The sequence below is a fragment of the Amblyomma maculatum genome, chromosome 1 (genome assembly GCF_055883805.1).
Source record: "Amblyomma maculatum isolate TAMU_Amacu chromosome 1, ASM5588380v1, whole genome shotgun sequence".
In the NCBI taxonomy this organism is placed as follows: domain Eukaryota; kingdom Metazoa; phylum Arthropoda; class Arachnida; order Ixodida; family Ixodidae; genus Amblyomma; species Amblyomma maculatum.
Window position 1 is genome coordinate 151,230,048 of NC_139344.1, and position 22,197 is coordinate 151,252,244.

Sequence of the window (22,197 nt, forward strand, 5' to 3'; positions counted from 1 at the left end):
GCGCTTTGAGGGAGACGTCGGCGTGGTAGAAGCCTATTATTTTAAGTATATAAGAGCCCCGCTTCACACAATTTGGCAACAAGAATTAGTATATACTGTCATGTCTAGTGTGACCATGTCAGCACTTAGCGCTTGCTCGGCAAGGATGTATACTGGAGTGTACCCCGAAAAACTTATAGTGACGGTGGTTCAAGGCCAATCGATTGGAGAGCGCTCATTACAGTGATGTTGCATTCGAATCCAGAATGTTCAATTGGGGCAAGTTGGTAGACGTTCCCGTGTCTTTCTCGTTCTTGTCTATACCGTTGTTCGCGCTGTTTTACGATTCGAATCCAGTTGTTCGTCACATTAAAATGTGTTCCGGCTGTGAACAATTCGAAGCTGTTCAGCTGCCATGGTAGCCTAATGCATAACCACTTAATTATATCGCGAATTCCGTGTGTCATTTTCATACCATTTAGTCATTCCTGCATACAGCTTTTATACACAAATTGATATCAACCTGTTCTAAGCTGCCAGCGCTATCCAATAAAAAATGTCCCACTATGAGCAACCTCTGTGAAAATGCGACATGTAACCAACTTTCCTATCTCATTGTGACAAATTTTACGGTGGAAATATGAAGATGTTTATTAGGTTAAATCTAGATGGTAACCTGGGATCTTCGACTCAGTTGGAGACTTTAAACTTTGTACGCCAGAATGCTATCCGTCATGGCTTCCCGCATTTTGCATGACCGGACAAAGTAAGCGCGCTTGATAGAGCCGGTCTGCCTCAAGGTGCTACGTATATGCGACGAAAGTTTTTATTACTATTTTTATTGGCTGCTCGTAAACCCATACAATTTTGCTGGTTCGTAATTTCCAATGGAAGAACGCGCATCGAGTGTTGCTGTTGTGAAACTCTTAGCTGTGATCACAAGAATGTTCACTCGTCAGGGCGCAACTGCAGCTGAGATTCAGCGAGCAACCGAGTACCCTTATTTAATGGCCCACAAAAAAAGGAAGAAAATTACCAATCGCAGACGGAAAACCTTTCTTGAGAGAGGTTTAAGCCATAACATCGCTCCACTGTTGAGTTGACATTTCCAGCCCAGCTCGCTATCAGGGGGGGCAGCAACTTAACGATATCTTGCATAGCGCCTTAGCATGGTCACGATCATTGTTTTTATAGATTAGCTGCAGGTACAGTGTACAGTGAGAAAACAATGATGAAACCAAAAATTTACACAGCTTGCTACTTCGCCGGACCTCTTCAGACTTCATCATCCTGTGAAGGTGCTCGTAAGCTGGCAAAGCTTGATTTCTTCCTTTGCGGGGTACATCAAGCCTCCATTGTCCTTGGTTTTCATTAACCTGTAACTGGTCTAGTTGACTCATAATTCCTGCAACAGGCTCTTGCACGACTGACATGTCGCCTCAAAACCATTACCAAATATCGCATAAATTAAGCAACAACCTGGTAGGGATAAACAAAACTTGGTGTTCTTAAGTCTCCTCGAGGAGCCTCGTTAGAGTGCCCGCACTTTGCTACTTGCTTATTCACCGTATCCAGTAATTGCTGCCTCTGACGCATATCATTAGAATGCAACCTTAAGCCGCCGCATTATGTGAAATAGCACCCTACACATAGCTATATAAAGCCCCTCTTTACCGAAGCCGTACGAACGTGCCCTATAGGAGTATAGTGTGCCTTACTTGGGATCTAAGGGTTCTGCTTTCAATAATTCCCATTTCACCCTTACATCTTATTGACTCTTTCTGGTTTGGCAGCTCCTGCCACATTGAACATGTCATGTGTTCTCATTGCGCCAAAGGTGTCTGGCCATATCATAAACAAAAGTGCCTCTTACCAGGGAGGTTTTTTTTTCCGACTTTCCGCCGACAGAGCGGGCGCTGGATTTTCTGTGGAACGTGGCTTTTCATTTTATCGCATCGGTTCAAACAGTCTCAACAGTATAAACAAATGTTGTATGCACAGGCTCCTTTACTTGCAAGGCCACTCAGACTAGCGCGGCAAAATTTAGAACAAATTGCGTGCTTATATAAAAAAAAAAAACCCTTCGTAGCTTTTTCTGATATGTCCTCGCAACATAACCTGCGAGAAAAACTCCTGGTGCTACCTCGTCGTGTTCATCTGCTTCACAACACATCGTTAAAAATCCTAGTTCACTGGCCAGCTCCCTGATAACTAAATAGGTTAAATAACGTGACGGGAACACAGGAAAAGAGGACGACACAACTAGCGTGGTTGTGCCGTCTTCTTCTCCTGTGCTCCCGTCACGTTGTTTGCACGGTTAACTAACAAGTCCAATCTGCGGTCCCTTGTAGCAAATTCAATGGCAGCTGATAGGGCATTATGCTTCAGCATCTGGACTTTTTAACCTCAGCGCCGCTTTCACTTCAGAGGAAGCGAGTGCATTTCCACTCCTCGCGGCTGTGTTTGCCTGAAGCGAGCTCAGCAGATAAAATTAGAGGGTCTCTTAGATGTCTCTTAAGCGGAGGACGGCGAAAGCCTACCCTTCTCCTATCATTTGCCTCTCATCGTTTGCCACAGTTCGTCAGTTCAAGTCGTCGTTTGATATATTGGTCGTTTCTCAGTCATGATGAGTCTGCCTGCGTAGTCATTGTAGCCCTTATCACTCATAACTAAGCACGTTACTCATTTAGAATCAGCAGTGGTCCTTACATGTCGTTTCACATATTGGTCATTTTGTAGTCAATAACAGTAATGATGAGTCATGCCTAGCTATAGTCATTACCACACATCGCTAAGCACTTTTACTCATTTCTAATCAATTGCGGTCATTAAATGTCGTAGTTTGATATACTGGTCCTTACAAATCATTTTAGTCATTATTAACCATTATTAGTCATTAGCATTAGTCATTACCTCTATCAATGTCTGTAACTTTTATTGATAACCTATCACCATCAATCATTTTCATTCCTAATCTCCCTCCTTGCACGTCCGCTTTTGCGACTGGCACACCAGTGCACAGATGCGACGCACAGATAACAGGCACAGCTTCTGCGCTTAGATTTTCGCTCCATGAGCCTAGAATGGCTTTCGCCTTAAAAAACAAACGCATCCAGTCTCAACGTTAACATGCTTGCACACGCGCACACAAAAAAGTTTGCGTTTACCACGCAGACGCGAGGCGAACGCGCCCAGAAAGGAAGCAAACCGCGCGCTCAGAGTCGGCGACCCCGGCGGCGACGTGTCCCCGAACAGTGGCGCCCTCAGCAGAAATAGCGGGCGCAACTGTAAACTCCCCAAGGACGCGCTTGCCCATTCACGGCGGCGCGACGCAGCAGGTCGCACCCAGTGCGCTTCCATCGAGCGGCCGTGGAAGAGACATCAAGAGGTGCCGCCTCAAGTCCTTCAAAATACCTGTCGCTTGCCTCTGCCTTCGAATACCGAATTCGCGTTCATGTTGTTTTTTCTTCTTTTTTTTTTGTCTGAGCCTGCCACAAGCGCTCTTTGAAAACAATCTCCGCGGCGACCAATTAATCATAATTTCTCACTTTCGAAAGCACTGATAAAAAGCGTGCCTCCAGCCAGCCTCTATGTCAGCCAGGGCACAGAAAAAAAGCAAAAATAAGAAACACCACTGGCAAAGAGCGCCGGCTTTGCGCGCACAGACGCACGACCACCTCCCCTCGTCCTCACTCTCCTTGTCCCGCTCCGCGTGCACGTGCGGCTGCCTGTAGCACGCGCTCCCGAGCGAGCGGACTGCGCAGACTCCGCAGACAGCCGTGCGCAGCGCGGGCGCGGTTGCGCGTAGGTTTTGTAGTTCCTCTCCGCTCCGCTAGAAACCGAGCGCTGGCGTCGCGGAGCAAACTCCAGCTTTGGTTCTAGGGTGCCTCGATGTAGCGCGCCGCCGTACAGGGTGGAGACACCGCCGTCGACGGCGCCATGTTGGGGCAAGCTTAGACACGGCGGGCTATGGAGCGTCAGCCCGATTTCTTGTTCAGCATGCGCTTGCGCTTCCAGGCTTAGCTGGTTAACGTTTTTACACACATACTCGCAATCCTGAGCGCTTTCTTGCTCGAAAAAAAAATGTGAAAGCAACTACTGCTTGCTAGCATGCGACGTAGTTTTAAGAGGAAATGATCAAATTGCAGATAGTAAGCCTTTACTCGTTCGCCGTCTCGAATGCTCAAATGCGGTTATTTTGAAGACTGGCTGTTTTATAAAGCAATGCACTTTGCTCTGCCGGATATGAATGAGTTTATGAGGTGCATAACATTCAGTTGCGTCTATTGCTATAGATCAACAACCATGTCTACGTTTCAGTCAGCCGCATATCGAAAATTATTTGTATCGCAGACACCATAGAAAGACACAGCAAAAAACAATGCGTAAATCAACCTTTGACACGTGTCGCATGCTGATGCACACAGCATTTTATTCCAAAACAACCCTCATCAAGACTTCGAAGCTGATTTTGGATGCACGCCTAGGAGACATCTTTTAATCAAGGTTGGTGCCAGCTACAGTTTTGCTGCCGTACCCATCATTTGATTTTTCTGGCTGACTTAGCCAACTCAAGTAAATGTGCAAGCGCATCGTCCCAAACCGCTCTAACAGTCTGCTGATCAGCTTTGGGGGTTCCGCGCAATTAACCACTGGAATCGGAACGGTTTGTTCGATAAGGCATTTAACGGATTTTACTAGACTCTTCAAATGGCAGATGTCGTTTTATTCCAATAAAGTTTTACACGCAATCAAACGATGTCGAGACAGCCGTTGACTTGAGGAGCCGCCGTCCATACACTGTGTTTGCCCTCGAACTGGCGCTGAAATGATAGGCGACGAAACAGTCATGCATTTTGCGTCTTTTGTAGTGTGCACGCAAATAAATGAAATAATAAAAACATTATGGAAGCAATGCGATATTTACATGTGCGATAGCACAATTTTTCTATGGATGCCAAGCAAGAGACAGCACCAATTCGGATGACAGGCGGTCAAATTTAGCTTCACCTAAATTTGGCCTAACCTCAGACGAGTGCTTGCGGGGACAACAGGGTGTGTACATCGCCTTGCGATGGGTAATTAATTACACAGGGAAGGAAAAGCTGCATTCGGGATGAACTTTTGTACTGCGCAAGCACCTTGCTTCCTCACGACCGCTTTCACAAGATGATGCCGCTACACCTTCCAGCTCACGAGATCAGTTTCTTTGTGACTTGTCGAGCTGCCAATCACATACTTAAAACGAACTAATTTTCGTGAGAACCCAACTTTTTATATTATTGCGAATCTCACAAACCTCGCGAAAATCTGCTCCTGTGTATATATATAAAAAAAAAGCAGCTTCAGACGACCTGTTATCTCTGTTTCGCGAAATGTTGTACTAGCGATAAGCCCACTTGCCAAATTCCAGCGGGCCCACTCACGGGAAGTTTCTTTTTTCTTTTTTTTTTTTGCGACCAAAGTAATTGTTACAAACTGCGTTTCACTTCCTACTCTGTCGCGAGGTGAGATGCCATCCGTCGCTCTCCATTGTATTATTTCCCGAGAAGGGGAGAGGGAATGTAATCCGTGTGAATCTGAAGCCTCGGTGGTTGACGTTAGCTTTCAAAATCGAGTGTAAAGGGGAGCGATCGAAAGGGCGCAATGGTGCATTCCTTTGACAAATACCAGGCTCGACCTTATCCGCATATTCTTGGTGCGGCTATGAACACAGAAAGGGAGATCCTCAACAACAGATATTATTGTGTGACACTACGCGAATGATACTAAGGTCGAGTGTCACTCACTGAAAGTTACACTAAATTTTCCCGAGTGACTACAACATAGACGCAATTGTCCATATATTTAGCTTAGAAGCCATCACGTACGCTGAAAATTCAAAATTTAGACTTAAAAAACACTCCGTGCTACTCCCGATGCCAGGCAATGCGATGCTTCGACCTGCTTCAACGTTTAAGAAGGCAGACCAAAATCTGTTGCGCACAATGCTAGATTGGGAAGCCAAAAACCGCACAAAGCTCGTGCTTACAAGCAGATGGGTGAAGCGGCGTGAGATAATGTTATTCCATACAGGAGTGGGTAACTGCATTAGAAAAGTACAAAAATATCTTGTAAAACGCTTTCGTATGAACAGATACAGACCGCAAGAAAGACGACACGCGCACATACGCAGGCGCTTGTGTGTGTGTTTGCCATCTTTCTAGTGGTCTGTGTCTGCGCTAGATCTTTTTTACACAATCGAAATGCACCTATTTGCTCAAAAGAAATTTTATGGATGCATAAAAGCAGCACAGGTATTGTGGCTTACCTCGCAGATCTTCGCGTTGCCATTCGCCGTCCAGTCTTCACGCTTCACTTTCGCCTCCCATACATTTCTCCGTCTCTTATCTCGTGGAAAACAAAATCATCTGGCTCCTTTTTTTTTTTTTTTTTTTTTGCTGAGCCAGCACAGAATGGAACCCAACAGCCTGGCATGCTAGTTTGCGTGACTGAACACAGTACAATCGCCCAGCGCCGAACACAACCGTTTCGGACACTCTGCAGCAACTGCACGAAGCGACTTGCCCCAAGATGGCGAGCGCGGAGAATGCGGCGGCGCGGGGCATGCCAAAGGGTGTCACCACCCTGTACGGCGGCGCTGGTATCGAGGCACCCTATTTGGTTCCCTATAGGGACTCTACCTATAGGGCAGAGTGCGCGTTACGGCGGCGCGAGGTGGGGGTAAAGCCGACGCTCGGCCTTGCAGGACTGCGTCAACTCACGGTTCGATTGCGTGGTGCCCAGTTGAAAGAACCTCAGGCTAAGGAACTAGCGGCCCTGTTCCTGGGATTCCCGGAACGGGTAGGCATCGATGCCAGGTCTATTCGTCGGGTATACGAAATACAGGGACGTGAACTCTCCCGCGTACAAAATTTAATATCGCAGTTTTGGAGTCGGTTAGTATGCATCGGGCATCCAGCGTGTAGTGGCCAGGGAAATGCTCGGTGGCAGGCCTCTTCGGTCTCCTCCGAAGTGGCAGTGGGTGGTAGGTGAAGTGTGGAAATGGTTCGAGGGAGGGGTTGGCGATGTTACTGCAGAGTCCTCGCCCATGCATACATCATTTACGCACATAGCATCCGGTTCAATGGGTGCAAAGTGTTTGTGGATAAACGCCCATGCTCATGCTTTGCGGCAGTTTATGGCAGATGCGGCAGTGCACCCTCCGTGTTCACTGCCAGCTACGTCGCTCGAGGAGAGGACAGCCAGCCTAGAGGAAAAAGGCCCTGACCTTGAAAGAAAAAGTTTGCCTACGATTACGCTACTTCCTAATGCGAAATTTGAGCACAGCTCATCAGCTGATTCAGCTTTTCGATAGATTGAGGCAAATAATTCGAGCAAGACATGTGAGTGCAATTATAGACAACTTTTTATTTTTCACACATATTCCATACGAACTAGTTCCTCTTCCGTGAGTGACTGATCGGGCCTTTTCTTTCCTGTAAACCACTTAACTTGCTCTAATTAACTATTGGTGGAGGCGAAACGAAGAGGCGTCAGTGCGCTGTGCAATGTAAGTGCACGTTAAAGATCCCCAGGTGGTCGACATCACTATACGGAGCCCTCCACTGCGGCACCGCTTTCGCTCTTTCCGCTTTCACTCCCACCTTCCTCCCTTATTTTATGGCATGGGTAAGGTGTACACAGAGCATGTGTGACAGACAATGTGCCTTTCCTTTTCTGTGAACCAATTATTGTTGTTATTGGCTCTAATTAATTACCTAATTAAACCACATCAACCATGAACAGGCGCAGTATCTGTCACACATTCTCCGACAAGTGTGCGTTTGGATGGTACGCCATCGCTCCTGTCGCGTGGCGTTCCTTAGCGCGCGTTCAAGTGTGGGATTGCTGATGACAGGAACGCTAGACAAGATGAGACTTCTCATGCTTTCTCCTTTCACTACTTTAGTCGCTAAAGTTCCTCGTAATTTTTATTATTAAGTACTCGGTTGCCCCATCGCGGTGGTGCAGTGGTTAAGATGCCCGACTATGCGCCGAAGTACACGGTTCAATCCCGACCGTCGTCGGCTGCGTTTCGATGGAGACGAAACGGAGAGGCCTCCATGTGCTGTGCGATGTCAGCTCATGTCAAATATCCCCAGGTGGTCGAAATTACTCCATAGCCCTCCACTACGACTTCTCTTTCTCTCTTTCGACATTCAGTCCCACCTTCCTCCTTTCCATTAAAGCGCGGTTCAGGTGTCCAGAAAGCGTGACAGATACCGCGCCTTTCCTTTCCTGTGAACCAGTCATAAGTACTCGGGCTTGGTCCCGACTACCGGCAATTGCGTTTTGATGAAGGAGAAACGAAGAGGCGTCTGTGCGCTGTGTGATGTCAGCTGACACCACATTAAAGATCCCTAGGTGATCGAAATTACTCCGCAGCCCTCCACTAGGCACCTCTTTCGGTCTTTCCACTTTCACTCCCATCTTTCCCTGATCCCTTGAGGTGCGGTTCAGGTGTCCACAGAATAAGTGTGACAGGTACTGCACCTTTCCTTTCCTGTGAACCAATGATAAGAAAAAATTATGAAAATGCCGCGGATTGAAAAGGCGGTGTTACAAAAGCTATCCTTGCAACACTCACAGCATTTACTCTATCACTAGGTTAAACACATGCTAAAACCCACCCATTTTTTTTTTATTTCGTAGCGTTTCTTTAAGTTATAGTTTTGGGGGGAGTAAGGCGCCTCACACTTTTGGGTAGACACCACGGAATGGGGGCACCTACACCCAATCAGGTCAATGCCCCGTTTTCAAATTTTTCCCTGTATGTTGTACATTGATTTACAAAGAAATGTTTGGCTGCGGACGACCAAGCGTTACAACGAACAACCAGCTTACCGTTGACCGCATCAAAGTTCCCCGATGTTCTAGGCAGAATCCACTTTCATGCCCGGCGTATGCGATGCCGGCAGACGCTTTCCAACTGCACTTAACCTCTCAATAAACTAAAATAACGCCGACATGTGAAGATTGCCGCCCGCCTCCTCCTTCGGTGTTCGACCCTCCCATTGGTCGAATGCCGTCACGTATCTTCGTGTGCTTATTATTATTATATTTTTTTTGCTTGTGTTGCTGCCTCCTTTCCCGCGGTGCCAAACAACGCGCGCGCGGCGCATAGCGTCGTGTGTCTTGCTACGGTCCGCGCCTCCGTCGCGAGGCTTTTTGAAAAGACCTTTGCGTGAAATCCCTTCTGACACACAAGAAGTAGCGCAGGGCACATATATAGTCAAAGTTATTAGAAAAAGACTACAAAGGGTAGATTCTAGTCAAATTGCGTACTACGATGCGGCCTGCGGCCTGCAGCCTTGAAGGGGCGGCAGTAACGGCAGTAATCGATGGGGACTATGAGACGGTGGTCAGGGGATACCTCAACGCGCTCATAGCAGAAGAGGCCGCTGTGGCGTTAGCCTGCAGGAGCACCAAAGCGACAGCAGGATAGCAGTAATAAACTTTAATAAGGGGATCGAGGAAGGGAGGGGAACCTCCAAAGTTCTGCACCAAGTGCGGGATAACAGCTAATCAGGATCATCTCATTTGGAAATGCCCCGATTCTCCCGGGTATACTGATGGAATCGGAGAGAAAGAAAGCTGGAATGCTCTCCTCCGGAGCCGGGCTACGGAGCGGCAAGCTCGAGCAATCCGCCTGGCACGGGACGCTTTGCGAAAGAGGTCTCCCCGCGGAGCTCCTTCTAGGGGCCTCTACATCGACGGCAATAAGGTTATCTTGAACTTGTTGCTGCGCTTTCGGGTGCAGCACACGTGAACATGATGGCAAGCGGTTGTTTTGAATACTGTTCGCGAATCGAGACGCGGCGCGGAGGAAGGTTTGGCTGCACCCAATCGGCCGGGCGGACTTCAACTCAACACCATGGTCGCGGCTCTGTGAGTTAAGTGAGCAATTGGTCATCTCTAACCTACAATATGCCTCCACACATTGTGCACGGATTCATTCATTTTTTTTTCGCCCGGTCAATTAAGTGCCACATGCCCGCGCATCATATGTTTTACAGTTTTCGTGTTAGACTTAGGTTAAATGTAGAATCAAGTTCTTGTTTTTTTGCGACCCAGTCATGCTTTCTGAGGCGTTGTGTTTGTCGTGAATGTAAACTAACTACATGTTTTGAGTGTGACGCCGCATTTAACGAAGCCATGACGGCTCTTAGGCTGCCGGGTAAAGCCACATCTCTCGTGCTTTGCTTTTGCTTGGTGTGCTGGTTATCGATTTCGCACGCCACGCATGCAAGCGCTGATCGACCTGAAGCAGAAACCGAAAACACATGGGAGACAACTGCTGCCGCGCTTCTCAAGTTTACCGGCAGCTCACAAATCAGTCAAAGCTAAAAAACAAAAAACAAAAAGAAAACCATACACAGTGCTTAATTGTTCTCCTTTGCCGCCTAGTTACATGTTCTTTTTTTTTTTTTTTTAATGCATGTTGCGCAGTTCGGCGAACGGCTGACGAACGACGGAAGTACGGAGGTGAAGGCGAGTTGAACCGGCGCCGAAATCGTGTAGGTATGGCGTAACACGCTGACAGTTGAAACCATTTTAGCGCAAAATCTCTTTCGGCTTTCTGTACTGATGTTCCAGCAGCTAGTAACATTTTAACGCGAACACATTGCGGCAAAAAATTGCCGACGATTACGTTACTTCCTAAGGCGAAATTTGAGCGCAGCTCATCAGCTGTTTCACCTTTTAGATAGATTGAGGCAGATTTCGAGCAAGACACGTATGTACAATTACAGACTTTTTTTTTTAATTTTCACACGTATTCCTTCAAGAAACACTCCACTAACAGTTCTTGGCTGTCATGAAAGAAGCTTTGTGGTCGGAGAAATGAATAGAGCAAATAAGTTATCGGGAGGTTGCGGGAGGTAGCGCGTGGGCCCATAGGAACGTTGTACGACGAACAGATAGCACCCTTGCCGCCACGCAGGAAGGGGGGGGGGGGTATAAGCAGAGGCGAACGGAGGAGCGCGTGCAGCAATCAGATGACACGTGCGGTCGGCGCCACGCAGGAAGTGGGGGGCTGAAAGTGGGGCGGACCCGGTTACGAGGCCGACGCCGACGCGAAACCTAGGAACGGGCGCCAAAGAGTTGCGCTCTAATACAAGCTGGTGCTCTGGTGGGACCCGGCGCCAGCGCCTTTACCAGCGCACGGCGGGACTAGCGCGCGCTCGCGTGCGTCGAGACCGGCCGTGACTAGCCAACAAATAGTCTAGGTGGTGTTGGAACAGCGCCTGCTCCAGAGAGCGTCCGCTAGCCTTGCACCGCGTAGGTGAAGCTACGGTCAAAACGCAAGTAAAGAGCGAGAGGTAGAGCGGCGGCGTCGGAGGAGAACAGAGATGGCGCTACTTTTAGTTCATGAGGGGTTTTAGCTCTCTGCCAGCTCTCTGCGGCGGTGCGCGCATGCGCAGTGCGGAACTATACCCTTCTCTCCGCGCCGGCGCTCGCATCTACAGGGATGTCGCTACACTGTTCTAAAGTCCCTTGATAATTTGAAAGTAGCGACACTCTCCTCCGCGCCGCGCTTTCCTCCTCGATTCTCCTCGCGCGGCGGCGGCGAGCGCTGCGCACGACACTCTTTTTCTCCTTGGCGCCCGCCGGCCGGCCGCAGCAGTGAGTGAAGCGCGAGCTTTTGGGCCAGGTCTGCGCTCCAGGAGTGCTAAAAATTTGAAAAAAATGCGAGAAAAGCATTGAGAATGCCGAAAGTAACGTTCATGAATTGATCGGTTTCTTCTTAAAGCTGTTTGAATGGGGAATACTGATAAACAAAGCTTTCAGGCGAGTTCTGTGCTGCAGACACTTTTTAAGTCACATGATAAGGTCTTTCTTCGTGCGCCTAATATAGTACTGCCTCTGACTTTGCGCTTTTTTTTTAGAGTGTGAAATGCGTCACCGCGGTAAAACTTCGGAAAACGATCCAGGCTGTTGCTTTGAACTTCAAGATCAGAGAAGGTCAAAGCAAGTCTTGGTCTATTTCGCTACTGTCAAGCTATCTGTCTAAGCATAGTATATGTCACGTGATCAACCATGAGATTGTATTATTGGTTAATGGTACATGTATTTTGATCAATTACTGGGCCAAATTAATTGTTATTTAGTAAATTGCAATTAAAATCTTAATTGTAGCTGCAACATAGAACCGTCTACTTAAGCCAAGTGTAATGGCACTGTGCTAGTTAGCGATCCGCAATAATCTGCGTTAATTAGTTATTTTGTATAAAACCAAACTTTGAGCTAAGGAACAGGTTTGCCACGGCTGTCTTGATATGATGCTGATGGAGGAATTAAATAATTTTATGAGTACGCGGCCACTCACTGATTTCGCGTGTGGTTAAAAGACAGCAGGATGCACTGGGAGAAGTGGTGGGCCCTATTGCCGACACACTGAAGTTCTGGGGCAAGCATGCTGTGGCCTCATGCGCTATGTAAAAGGGCGTAATTTTATTGAACGCAACAATCAAATAAAAAAAAAAACAGGGGGCACATATGTCTTCAACGTGCGGAAATGAGAAAGCATATAACTTCCAACTAATTAACTATCGCTATCCTATCTACCACTAATCTACTAATGCCGTCTACTCACTATTCGCAACGAACACTATCACCTCACTATCCGGGCCTATTACTATCATTTACTATTAATATCCGTAACAGTCACCATCATTAGCTATAACTATTCATAGCCATCACTATTTAGTCTAATGCCGCCCCATAACCCATTGATATACTTCACTTTTCATTGATTTACGTTGTCAGTTATATCTCTATTAATATCTGACGAGACAACTGTACATTGACTTTTAATTCGTATACTTTCTTATTTTCTCATAAATGGAGGTGGAAAAAGAGGAAGCCACAGAAATAACTGACTACTATCAGCGCGAGGTTCATGTCTCTGTCGAGGAGGCTTCCTTTGCTTCAGGACAGGTCGGTGAGAGAAAATTGATGGAACTGCGTTGGGCCTCAGTTTTTTTTTCGAGTTCGTGTAATATTGGCGGCTCAAACCGGTCTTCAGTGAAATGTAGCTAGAACATAGAGCGATGAGTTAATCATTCAGGCTAGGTGAAAAAAAATCTTGCATACAATTGAAATTAGTAATATGTTACAGTGCTAAGAATTGTTGCTCACAAAATATTCCCCTATTTTTAAATCATAACTATAATCATTATTGATTGTTTAAGTGTCGTAAATACAGAAAATTGATGCAATGGTTCCGGCTGATTTGACATCGATGGGAAAATGTTTCGCGCAGTAAATGAATACGCGGAATCGCGGTTTTAGAGCTCCAGCTTTCAAAGCGAAGGTAACCTGCCAACGCCTAGTAGTCATGGTCAAAGTGAAGCGTGTGTGATCATGTGAACACCCCCTGCACATTGGCCGTATCCCTGATAAAACGAACGCATACTTTTTAATCCACGCGTGCGTCGAAGCATGGCAAGACACATTCAAGAATTGAAAAAAGAAAATGCCGTACGACCTAACTAATGCAGATTTTTTATTTTTTATTTATTACCCGCAATACCTCGGGTTTACTTGCTAAAGAGTTTTTCAGGGCCAGCATTCATTGCTCCGGAGTAACCGACGCAGACTACAAGTACTAGCTGGAAGGACTAGCTCCTCTACAAGCCCCAATTTTGATTTTTAGTGAAGGAGGCCAGGGATCCTAGCATAATCGCGACAAATGCAATCGAGAGACTGTACTTTTCCAGTTATCACTGACAGCGAAAAGCAGATTATAGTGCCGTAAATCTGACTACAGAAGTCGACAGCGTGTGAAATGATGGAGCCTTGGAGCCTCGCAGAATATTCAGCATGCTGCAGAGGACAACCTTATTTTTATACAATGAACATGTTGCCGCCACAAAAATATTGAGGAGCAAGCAGGAATAGAAAACGCAGCGTCAGGTGACGCGTTATTACGGGGAGTGAGAAAGGCGCATTACGTCGCAAACAACCCTGTTCATTCTAGGAATAAACTTCTTTCGACTAATCTTGTAAATCCATTGACTATTGCGCAAGCCGTCACGCTCGCCTTGAGGTATCATGAATACCGCATAACCATCTTCAGGCCGCTTGCAGCAGTTGTACGCGCAACAGCACGGCATAGAGCTTGCACGCTGCAATAAAAGCACAGCGCGCAATATTCGCTCGCCGAGAATAGGAGAAAAATGGCGCAAAGGAAAAAGAAAACACAAGGAAAACGCCGGACGCGCGCTGGTTTCTAAGGGCAACGGCAGGGAGACCAATCGTCGCTCAGGAAATCGGGCGGAGAGCCGGCCTTCAGCGAAGGGGCGCGCAAGGGACGAGGAGGAGGCGAGGAGGTAGAGCGGCGGCAGCAAAGTTCAATCGTTCGCGTAACTTTCAACGTATCAAGGGGTTTTACACTCTTCCTTTCTGAAGCGAGCTTAGCGGCGGATACCTGCGGAACTTTGAGTTTCTGTGTGTGTGGAACGGCGCAGCTGGCTGCTATGGTTACGGCGCATGCGCAGTAGCGGCTTGTGCCACACACGGCGAGCTTGGCTTTACATGCCGTAGTGAAGCTTTCGCTTAAAAAAATGGCCGCATCTTCGCTGAGACTGTGTTTCGATATCCCGACTACGTTAACTAGAATATTTTCTATTCTAGTTCACTATACCCTGGCGGCGTAAGCATCACTGGCCACTGCACGATCAGCACTATGTTATCGCTGCAGACGACAATCCCTCCTCGAGGTTAACTGCCTCTCTCGTGCTTTGCATCATGTACCGGTGCGGACAAAAGTAAATAGAGCACGAGATTTCCTTCAGAAAATTTTCACGCTTTCCACAATTGAAACTGACTGTCATGGTAAGTGCGAACCGGTAGTAGATGCAAGTGCCCTTTCACTTCGACAAATATTGTTTTCTAATCTCCAGTGCAGAAGGCGTGATTTTAATTCAGACGTAAAAGCGTGCCCCGTTTACTTATGTCCGCACCTGTGCGTCGTCTTCGTCAGCTTCCATCCGTGAGCAATGGACCAAACACACCGCTGTCGTATGACCATCTTAAAATGCGCTAAGTGATCCATAATCTTATAGTTTGCTATCGCTTGTTCCCAGTCGCCGAGTTTGCCAATCTTTACCTGAAGCCTGATTTTAAAACCCTACTTGGCGCATATATGTCCCGTTATCCCACATACTTCCCGTGATCATGTGGGAAACTCGCGTAGCGTGAGAAGCGAACAAGCAGTTGGACTGTGTGCAAGGCGCAGCCGTTCTGTTGAAGGAGTGCACCGAGTACGCGTAGCCTAACCTACCTGAGATATTGGACGACCGCTCATGCTCACCTAGATATGCGAAGGGACCGGCGAGAATTTGCCGGGTTGTCGTGCGCGACATATAAGCAGGAGTGAGGATTTGTTCGGGATGCAAGCCGAGCCACAGAATGGAATGCCTATTCCTAACACGCATGCCCTTATGTCTAGCGCCATTATAGGGCCTTCGTTTGCCCCCCGGGAACAGACTGATCCAGAGTGTGTTTCAGAGTTAACAGGACATCGCATTCATTAAAGTTGGTCGAGTCGATATGCCTGGACAGAAACCGAACATATATGATCGGCATGACATGACATGTCCAGGTGTCGCTGTAGAATTATATCTTCAAAAACTGCCGACGCACTTACGTGAGTGGCCAGACGTTGTAACTGTCAGGTTTACCCGGTCCGGGGATGTAGAGAATGTTGGCTAGCTTCAACTCATCCGGCAGTGTCTCTTCCTTCCAGTGTTTGTTGAAGAATTATAACGGGTTCTATAGGTGGTCGTTGTCTAGGTGGTCATTGTGGCACCGCTTACTGTAGCCAATTGCGTCGGGTCTGAAGGTCATGCTTCAAGTGAGGTCCGTCAAAACAGCTCGGGCTTCAGTCGCGGTTACCGGAGCATCTAGCTAGGGGTTATATCCTCTGTATTGGCAGTGGCGGGTAATAGAAGTGCGTGAGATGGTCGAAAGCTGCAGTCTGCTGGAACTACGTGGCTCGGAGGCGTTTTGCTTCAGCGTACGGTGGCCCTGTGTCTTCGTACCCGGGAGGACTGAGCAGAGAGTGAAGTAGTGTCCTATAGTGTGCTTGGTGCCAATGCGGCTGTTGAGCGAGGAACAAAACTCCGCGAAATTTTGCTTGATCTTTAGCTCGGCGGACCGAGTGGCTTTGTCCGTGAGTCCGTATGCGGTTCCTAAGCCGTTTGTTATACTTATGCCAACGCTATCTGCGAAGAAGAGACTTCCGGGCCCCCCATAGGTGTAGAAAGTGCGCGAAATAATTTGCGAGACTAACTGCATGAAGCTTTGAGCGAATGCTCCTTGCCCAACGTGGTGAACTTGGCCACCGTCTCGGGCTGTTGCATGAACAGGGAACATCCCGCTTTACAAATTCGATGTCTCAGAAACGTGTCTAGAACCGAGGATTAATTTTCTAGCTTCACAAGGCAGATAATTTGTCTTGCTCTTCCGCCGTCTTCACTGATATCGTCATAAAAAGCTCAGCTTTTTGGTGGAACTGCTGGAATCCTGTCGCCCGAGCCGTTTCCTCGTCATCAATTGCCTGTAGCCAGGTCACGATTGCGGCAGATCATCTGACTGGCAGCACGGCTACGCTGTCGCATTTACAGTTCAAGTAGATAAAATGTCCGTGCCACGTTAACCTGGAACTGTGGCCGTGTGGAACAGCTCATCCAGGCAAAAGATGGAACTGCTTTTTAAAGGGCCACTGTCCAGGGAAGGCCCTTTTAAGCAAAAGAGCCCAGTGTTTCGATCAGGTACCGAAGATAGTCTGTGCAAAATGCTACAGTGACACGCGCGCCGCAAAGCATCGAAAATACAATTCAAAGCTCACTCATGCTCTCCTTTGGGAAGCCAGCTTCCCCGTTTCCTGCGCTGGCCCGACGGGCCACAATAATGACGTACGTACCGCAAACGACGTCCATTGGTCCGTCTCGCTGACTGACGGGAGAAGGATGGGAGTCTACCGCTCGCTGCGCGCTTTTCCCTCGCCACGGCCAGACTGAATCCAGCGGCGCGCGCTCCCTCGGCCGTTTTTTTTTCGCGCTCGCGGAGTCCCACGGCCCACCTCCCGCCAAACGCGGAGGAGGAAGGGGAATTTGTCTTGCGGAGGCTAGACGACCTCGGGCAGGCGAGTGAAAAACCTTTGCGAGGGAACGGAAGGAGAGAAGCATGACAGAATCGGGTGATTGCGGTGGCTGTAACTGCGTTATTAGTTACTCTTTTCAAAAACATTTTGCGGCCTTGCGTTCTAGGGGCGAAGTCTCACAGTTACCGGGGAAGAAAATATTTTCGACCGGAGGGTGGACAGTGGGCCTTTAAGCTGCAGCCTCATTCTCATACGTAGAGTGTCGAAACTCCCATCCACGCCAGGGCTACCATAGGCGGCGGAAGACACGACAGTCGCTGGCACGGACCGGCTGCACAGGCACATAATTGACGGCAATGCAAGCATATCTCCAGAGCGCGCTACGAATGTTGGAGAGAAGGAAGACGCCGCGACAAGGCAAATTGCTGGTTTCTGAGTATGCGAACAAGGACTATACTGCGTAGTCCTTGGGGATGATGGGCCACAGACAGCAGACGCCAGAGAGTTGACAGTGGTGTCAGTAAAGCTCGGTGACGGTGTGACAGTAATCACTTCTTAGGCGCCGACATTTAATTGCAGCTCCTCCCAGTGGTAGTTTCTATTAAACGGTCATCCACTCGCAAACGACGTCGAATTCTGAGGTCGATATATTTGATTCAGGATTCCGCGGAAGCTGAGACACCGAAAAGGAAATTCTAAAAGTGGATATGAAGCTTTTAAAGGGCATTGGGCAGCGTCAGTAATATCCGAATTGTTTTATCAAGTCGCAAAGAAGGCGGTCACTTCTGATCCCATATATCTTATGTCGCGTACATATCGCACTAAAGGCGAGTCCGGATGTTTGAACCCGAATATTTTGAATTATTTATATCAAACTCAACGTTGTGGAGTTTCGCAGTGTCTGTAGGGCAGCCCGTGCTGTCCTCTACGACACACGCGGCGCCCCGTCTTTCAAGCGAGACGCAACCGAACGTCGTGTGCCCGTTGACCCTCTGGCCGTCCTGCCGCGCCCCGAAATGACGCGCTGCGAGGCCCTTTGATTGGTCAGCGTGGGTGTGATGCAGGCGCGAAGTTGAGAGCCTCGGGAGCCGGTCAAGGACATGCGAGGGAGTCGAAAAATGGAAACGGACGAGTGCGCGACACGGGGTCCGGACGTAGCGGCAAGGTACGCCAGGGGCAGTTTTCTACGCTGCCCTCGAGGCCTGTGCCGAGCGACATACGCGTGCACTGCCGGACTGGTCCCTACTCGGAAGTGCAAGATGCCGGGCTAGTTGGTACTGCATAATGAAATAAAACAGAGCAAGATACGAAACACGAAGCGCCTTTGTCTTTGCTTCCTTTCCTTCGTGTTTCGTTCCGTTCCTTGCGCTGCTTTATTTCATTATGGTCCCTACTCCTAACCCCATGGTGCCCTAACAACTGAGCCACGGTGACAGGGCCGTGCTTGCAGGCAGCACGCCGTCGTTTGGAAGGCGCTGTGCTTACCCTTGGACAAATCCGTGGTTCGTCTTCCAGCCACCGAAGATTTCCGTAAGCCGGAGGCGTCACTCAGCGTATACCTACTTCGGCAACGCTGCATGTAGGGTGTCAGCAGTCATATATTGCGGGGTGGTCTTAAAGAAAGGAAAGGAGCAGTAGCTTCACACACATTGAACAAGGAGGCGAAAGAAGGCTCAGAGGAATATTAATAGAAGAAGACTCTACATTAGGGAAGAGTGGGTCAAAATGCGAAATAAATGGGCCATTCGCCGCCTTCTTTCTGATGTTTACATCTACAAAAAAAAAAAACAGCAACAACAACAACAAATATTGCCGAACCATCCACCCTGTTATTAGATGTATACGAGGAGGGCCAATAGCCAATGACATCAAGGAATGCAAAGAGGATTTTTTTCATGGTGTTTATTAATGTGAAATAATATTGCAATCATTTTAAGGCTTATAATAATTTATAGGAAAGTAGAAGAAAACATTTGGTACAGACATTTAAGACTGCTTTGATGTGACAATGCTGAAGCACAACACTACCGCAAATGATACATGATATTTTTAACATTGGAGCCTACAACATGGGCACGGCCGCCACTCCTGTGATTATGTAAGCACTCACAAGGTGAAATCCACTCAAAACGCGCGTTTGTTAGCGCGTAACACACGGGTCAAGTACTGATGAGAGATGCTTTGAACCGGACTTCAGCGGTTGCTGTCGCGTTGCCGACAGAATCGAGACTTACTCTAAGAATGCACACGTTTCTTCAAAACATCACACGTGTCGACCTGGCGTTACGGTTGTAGGCCGTGCGAGGAAGAAGCGCCACGTCAGAGAACGTGAGGGAAGTTGCGACGCATCCATGGACGCATCGGCCGCGCGCTTGTTAGACACACGAGACGCTTTGTAGGTATAGGCTGCATCTCTCCCTGTCCACATGCGCGCGCCCGTTGGCTTCGTACTGCTGCCGACGAACAGTTGGCTTTTGGCACCACGAAAATGGCAACGTTGCCGATGGCTCTTTCGATCAGTGGGGCTGCTTATCTGCGTGTAGCACACATATCGTATTATTATTTTCAAATATCTTCTTTCGTTGAAAGTTTTGTCTGTTTTAGTTTCACAGCTGGTTCTCTTTCGCTCAGCCCTGTTGAATGGACATGCCACTTAGTTCGATTCGTAGCGCATGAACACGAGGCTCTGAATGAGATCGTAGCATAGGCATGACAGAACATGATCCGGCAGTCTTGGATATCACTTGTTATATTTGGCAATAAACATATTGATAGGAATGGTTTAACCTTCAGATGAGTAACCAAATCTTGCTCTTAAATGTTGTGTTAACCCGAACCGACTGTCATTGAAAACCATTGGGGTGGTTTTTGAAAATAATTGTTAGATAAGGATGTACTATCATCATAAAATATTGTTACAAACTTTCAATGAAAATACCTAATCTTGCAATGCGTAGCAAAACCTTGCTTTTAAAGTTTGTCAGAATGAGCTTGTCCAGAGTTTCTGGGTATTTGTTTATGGCTCTATAGTGAGTGAATAGCCTTTAATAATCAATGGAGCTGGCCCGAAGGCCTATTCAAAGGAGTGGGGAAGTAGGATCAGGGAGCTCACATTTTGGCGTCAATGCCTGCCTCACGTGCAAACTCCTAGAGGGACAACAGCGTGGATCGGGTCCGAGCGTCGTTATTGCTCGGTATTGTCCAATCACTGAATGTGGCGACATGGCCTGGAAGATCTGTTTTTCTGATGTGGTAACCAGGACAGTCCCACAACATGTGTTGCACCATTGGGCGGGTGTCCATGTTGCATTTTTGGCATATAACTGCGGCCACGTTTTCGTCGTCGTATTCTTGCCGATCTTCTGGCTCAGCTGCGAGGTGCCTGGGCTTCGAATTCGACAGCCATTTGGCAATCACATCTGTGGTGAGTGCGTAGCTCGTGCGCGCCCTATGTATGAGAACTTCGGCACCACGGGGAAGCCCAGGTAGTAGGGGGTTAGGATTAACGGGAGTCTGCGCCTCGAATACAAGCCGTTTTTCTTGTCTGGCCGCGATGACACGTGCGATCGGGCCGGTTCTATAGTACTGCTTGAGCCTCTACACAGCTTTTTCGAGGATCTTTTTTTTTTCTATGAGTTCACATTATCCTAGAGAGCGAGAAAACAAGCTTAGAAGTTGAAAGCAAAAGAAAAATTAGCCGTGGTTTAGTTTATGGAGTTACGCGAGAGCAATCTGCATGGCTACGCTTAGGTTCGGCTTGAAAGTGAAGACATGTATTTTGCACATAGAAGTTTAATCTATGGTTTCAGCTTTATTTATGCCACAGGGGAATCACTTCACGTATGAACACCCCTTGCCTCTCGTCGTTCACCATTCTCATTGGGGTGTAGGAGACTTCTAGTGGTATGACATCGTCTCTACATCGAACTCCGGGGCACATCGCCATCACAACGTTCCAACGAACCTTCTGACTAGCAACTCTCTGTTGTCGTTCGCCTCTACCAACTACCGAGTTATCTGTCTTCTTTTTCTTCCTCTCACGGACAGGTACGGACAGGCACGGTGAAATGGCGAGGCTGTGGCCAACGTAACTCTCGCTCGAAAATAAAATCATTAATTACTTTTACTTTTGTCCCCCCAGAACATCACAATGTGCCGTTCGCTCCCACATGGAGTCTGCCGATAAAAGAAAAAAGAAACAAAAACGTTATACTTTGCCTAACATATACACCAATAACGTATTGCAATAACTAAACCCCTACGTTAATTTAGGAAGCCACGCCGGTCAATTGAGCTGCACGATTCTGAAAAATGTCGCATGCAGAATTCCGTACCTTGCCGGCCCCTTTCTCATTTACCAATACCTACTTCGCATTTCTTTTTTCTACCTAAAAAGGGCTAAATTGTAGTTGATATGTAGCAGCTCAGAACAGGCAAATATCAAGTTGATGTGATTGAATTCCTTTAAAGTTTAAGTAACAAAACATTTGAGTAACAAAATCTCGTCTTTTGCCTTGACATGTCGAGCTTTGCCCATCACCACCGAGATCGACATGGCCAGCGCACCCCAGTGGCCTACGTCACGACTGCGGATGGGCGATAAAGGGCCGGCAAATGAAACTGCGAACGAAAATATGAGTCGATTCATGTGGCGTCCCCTCGCCACTTTACTCATTCATTTGATGAGCCTTTACCGGCCATCCGCAGTCGGGACGTTCACTGCTGGTATATATTCTAGGCACTATACTGCTGGGATAGAGGGTGATGCACCGGCCTTGTTTAATTCTTGGCGGTGATCGTTTTGTCCCACTTTTTTTCATTTAGGCCGTCTAGGGTTCTTTAACGTGCATTGATATCGCAGAGCCGCCATCGAAATGCGGGTGCCGTTGTCGCGAATGGGCCAGATTAAACAGACACTGCGCATATTGTCACGTAATGTCCGCAATTTTGTTGGCAGATGCCCGACGGCGGCTAATAGTTCGCGCTGTAGACAACAAAGTGATCGCCAGCACTCGTCAGGACGACCTGCTTTTTGAAAGCACGTAATTTTCACTTCGAGCAAGGTG